At 42.4% G+C, this 5,185-nt stretch overlaps 1 pseudogene; it reads left to right on the top strand.

Moving 5' to 3' along the window:
* The first annotated feature begins 2,203 nt into the window (after window positions 1-2,203).
* LOC148041629 (gibberellin receptor GID1C pseudogene) lies at window positions 2,204-3,995 on the top strand (annotated as a pseudogene).
* Window positions 3,996-5,185: the final 1,190 nt, after the last annotated feature.

Below are 5,185 nucleotides of genomic sequence, written 5' to 3' on the forward strand. Positions count from 1 at the left end.
TAAGCGCATACAAAATAATAATCAATAATCGATGTCTCAATAGACATAACAAAATATAGGCGTGGCGCCTATCAAAATATAGTCCAAATGTCGAATACTCGCTAAACTCCAATGCTTTCCTCCGCCACTGCTGCTATCTCTACACATCAACTGAAGCATTCACAATCGTTAGTAAAATAATACAATTAAACCGACAAAAGTGAATACCTAGCAGTCTTCAGCTACATAAATAAATCAACTGGTTAGAAATAAATCCTAACCTTAATTTATTACGAGTGCGCACTCTAAACTCATAAACGTTTATTAATTTAATATGCATTTTGCAGAATCACCCGCTATGGAATCACCCATGTACACACTAAATTAATGAAACGCCCGAAAAGGACAGGCGTCCCCATCAACTTCTCGCACAAAGAATCCTCTTTGCGTATGAGCCCCAGTCATCTAAGTTTACGGAATCCACCGTAAAACCTCACGGAATCCACCGTGGCACGGAATCCCGGTGGCACGGAATCCACCGTGGCACGGTGGATTCCGTGCCACCGGGATTCCGTGCCACGGTGGATTCCGTGAGGTTTTACGGTGGATTCCGTAAACTTAGATGACTGGGGCTCATACGCAAAGAGGATTCTTTGTGCGAGAAGTTGATGGGGACGCCTGTCCTTTTCGGGCGTTTCATTAATTTAGTGTGTACATGGGTGATTCCATAGCGGGTGATTCTGCAAAATGCATATTAAATTAATAAACGTTTATGAGTTTAGAGTGCGCACTCGTAATAAATTAAGGTTAGGATTTATTTCTAACCAGTTGATTTATTTATGTAGCTGAAGACTGCTAGGTATTCACTTTTGTCGGTTTAATTGTATTATTTTACTAACGATTGTGAATGCTTCAGTTGATGTGTAGAGATAGCAGCAGTGGCGGAGGAAAGCATTGGAGTTTAGCGAGTATTCGACATTTGGACTATATTTTGATAGGCGCCACGCCTATATTTTGTTATGTCTATTGAGACATCGATTATTGATTATTATTTTGTATGCGCTTATGCGCCCGGATATGTTATTTCTATTTGGACATTGAGATTGGGCGTGCCAGACTCTATGGGCACCGTCCATTAGCTTTATTTTCCTATTTTTGTAGAAAGCAAACTCAAAAGCTAAAAGCTTGTCATATTTTTGTAATTAGGCTATTATTGAGCATGAAGATTGGAAATATACATTAAATACATGCTTTGTGAAGCGCTCACACAAGGCATGGGGGAGATTGAACCCAATTTGTCTCTTGCCTCTTGTCGTGCATGCTTTTACATGGTTTTTTGTGCAAAAAGGTAGAGTTCATTGTTCTTGGGGACCTTCAGGGATTCGCTACGTGAGCTATCTGCGACCGATCTGCACACCATTGTGTTGTTCTAATGTCACTGTAATGTTTTTCTTTAAGTTTTGATGTGATAGATATACTGCTTACATCCCAAGTTCAGTTGCAGGAATTTGGTATATTAAGGAGTGATAAAGCTCTTTTGATGCCTCTGAATAGATTGTTGTAATTCAGGAGTGATGTAGCTCCTGAGTGATGTAGCTTCTTCTCCGTTGATGTTGTAATTCACAAGTGATGTAGCTCCTTTGATGCCTATGAATAAGCTCTTGTAAGTTCAAATCTCCGTTGATGTTGTAATTTACGAGTGATGTAGCTCCTTTGATGCCTATGAATAGGCTCTTGTAAGTTAACTTTGTAATTTTATATTTTGAATATTAATATAACGGTAGACCTATATAGAGCTATGGGTTTTTCCCTTGAGCCCCCAAAGGTTTTTTCATCCATAGTAAGGGACCTTTATTTGAGTGGGGGTGTTAGCTATATATAGTCTGTCTATATATAGTGCCCCTGTTAGCTATATATAATCTGTCTATATATAACGGCCAAGGTCCCCTCTATATATTTCTATCATGTGTGCTTCGTTGACACACTTATGGGGTTCCACTTCTGGTGTCTCATATCTCTCTTCTCCTCTCTCCCTTTCGTCTCTCGTGTTCCTCGCACTTTCCAACATGGTATCAGAGCGCACAAATACGCCCGAGTTGTTGTGACCTCAAATTGACTCCCCTCGGCCTCTGCAATCCCAATGGCGAACAATCTCAGCAGTAGAGGTGTAGATGCTAGCGACGAGCATGTCTCGCTCTCACCTCCCGGCAGTGGAAGCGGAAGCGCAGATTGGGAGCTTTGTTGCATGTGCCTGCTCGCTCCCCCTCCAGATTTTTACCTTGAGACTCTTCCATAGAGAGACTCTCCGCCTGCGCGCGAGAGAGAAAGGGACACGGACAGAGAGACTCAGGGAGAGATGGAGATAAAGGGAGGCATGCTTAGAGGCCCTGGCGGAGAAGGGATGCACATGCCAGCACTGCGGTGGAAGAAGCCGACCGTCACAACAGCAGCCGCTCCGACATTCTGATGCCATGGATGCCGGATTCGTCCAGCCTCACCAAGACGGGTGCTCCAGCCAGCCTTTGTTCTTGATTCGCGGGGTTTCATGCAACTCTTCCATGGCTACCGCAGCTGCTGCAGACTATGCACTCGCTTCTACACAGTCGAACGCAATTGTCCCCTTAACAACATATGTCCTGATTTCCAATTTCAAGGTGTTGTACAGTCAGCTTCGCAGGCCAGATGGAACTCTTGACCGTCACCTTGCCGAGTTCCTAGATAGAAAAGTAGCTGCAAACGCAATACCTGTCGAATGCATTGCTAGTGTTGATGTGATCATAGAAAGAGCAACTCACCTGTGGGGTCGCCTGTTTTGGATGGTAGATCTCCCTGTGAATGGCAGTACTAATGATCTGATTGTAGACACAGGTGTAAGATCAGTACAGTATGAAGGACGTACGTCATTATTGAGGCCTCTGATCATCTTTTTCCATGGGGGAAGCTTTGCCCACTCCTCTGCCAATAGTGCCATATACGATGCGATGTGCAGGAGGTTAGCAAAGACCTGTAATGCTGTTGCTGTCGTGCTTTCCCTCAATTTCAGACGAGCACCCGAGCACAGGTATCCAGCAGCATATGAAGATGGATTGACATGTGTGAGATGGGCAAGGAGTGATATGGGGAGACAATGTCTTCTTTATCTGGGTTGCTGCTCAAACAAGTGCATTCTTGCAGGAGACAGTTCAGGGGGGAACAAGTGCATTCTTGCAGGAGACAGTTCAGGGGGAACATAGCCCACAATGTTGGAGTTAGGGCTTCAGAAGAGGGCATACATCTTACAGGAACGATTCTCTTAATGCCTATGTTTGGAGGACAACAGAGGACTCCTGCAGAGAAATTATTGGATGGTAGGTACTTCGTTACAATAAGGGATAGAGATTGGTATTGACAAGCTTTTCTTCCTGTCGGGGAAAACAGAGAGCATCCTGCTTGTAATCCTTTCTCTCCTCGTTACAATAAGGGATAGAGATTGGTATTGGCAAGCTTTTCTTCCTGTCGGGGAAAACAGAGAGCACCCTGCTTGTAATCCTTTCTCTCCCCTGGCACCACAGTTGGCTGAACTAAATCTTCCTCCTTGCTTGGTGGCCGTTAGGGGCCTAGACATTCTTCTTGACTGTGGCGCGGAACAAGTAGGGTTTTGTTTCTGCGGCCTTAGGGTTTGGCGTCCTCCCATGCGGCGACCTTGCGACTGCAGACTCGCTCGGCCCTAGTTTTTCGGGTGCTCTTTTTTTCACTGTTTGTTTCTCTCCCGTTTTGGCTTAAACATTCTGTCGGCTATGTCGTTCTTTCATCGTCATTTTCCCTGCATTTTTGATAGATTTCGACATCTATACCAGAAGTTGTGGCTTTTGCTTTCAGCCATCTCTTGGTTTAGGGTATGAAGTTGTTGAACCGTCCAATCTAGGACATGCAGCTTCATCTAGTTGTCATGTCACGGGATCATGCAAACTCTCCAGAGCTGCACCGGAAATTTCGTGCTGTACGATTACTGTCTCAGAGTCGTCGTAACGGATGATAAAGCTGGTTGATACTTTTCCGTAATGAAATGTAGTACAATACTAACGTATAATTTTTTCTCTTTTCCGGAGTCAGACAGCTCACCAAGATTGCTTAATAACAAAATTTCAAGTTTGCTCAAAGAATTCTTGTTGTGGGTTACTGTGGTAGTTTATCGACTTAGTTCGAGAGAGACCGATTTTAGGAAAGTGATCCTATTTTTCATTGTATGAACTTTCGAGTTTTTCAATGTCCAATCTATTTGAAGGTTATCAAAGGCAAGAATGAAATGCCCAAAATACTCACGATACAAAAAGGCTCACCAAGAAGGAGACGTTGATATGCTAACACTAATAATGATAGAGATTTAAAAAAAACGTTGGGAGAATGCTGTCATGTTTTGAGCAACTACATGAAATGTCTTGAGGATCCCATACAAGAATTCTAATGTTTGTGGGCAAGAATGAATCATCATTCTTCATTCAACATCCCCTTAGCCATCAATTTGATAGTGTTGTGGAAGAAAGCCCTTGTATGGCTTACTATGACAAAGATGTCCGACGAGGTCTACAAATAATCTTGTTGGCTAAAGGATGCATCATAATTCATGCTCCATATTTATTTCACCAAACCTTGCATGCATCATTTGTGAATGGTTGACAAAGATTGATTTTTACATTTTGTGAGCTTAATTGACTTTTGTGATGTTGAGAATGAGAGTACTTTTCATTGTCACCACAAAAGTTGTTCATAGCCTTGAACTTCAGATATGCTTAACAAGAGAGTAGCTGATTAAAAGGTTGTCTCTTTTGTTGCTCAAATTTCAACATGCAACAACTGTATGTGCTCCATTTTTTAGTCTCATTCATAAGCGTTATACTTAATGAGTATGTATTTTTCTTTGGATTGTGTTAGGGTTCAATGGTTTAACTTGAGTTATTTGTGGTGAGGATCGAAACTCCAGCTTCTTTGTTCGATTTACTCCAAAAGATGCTATTGGTTTTATAACATTTGCAATTACAATGTACTATTGATACCAGGATGTAAGGTGAGGTGGTAATGGGCAACTTGAATGTTGTTGAATGATTTGAGATCTCCCTCCTCTTAGCAGACATGTGGTATTTTTAGAGTTTCCTTGGGTCCTTTTTAGTGTTTCCTTTGTTCTCTTGTGCTTAGTTTTTGTGAGGGTGGCTTTCTTTTCTCTTCATCA

Source organism: Lygodium microphyllum, chromosome 1 (genome assembly GCF_053477565.2).
Source record: "Lygodium microphyllum isolate KBCC chromosome 1, Lygodium_microphyllum_v1.1.10, whole genome shotgun sequence".
NCBI classification, from domain to species: domain Eukaryota; kingdom Viridiplantae; phylum Streptophyta; class Polypodiopsida; order Schizaeales; family Lygodiaceae; genus Lygodium; species Lygodium microphyllum.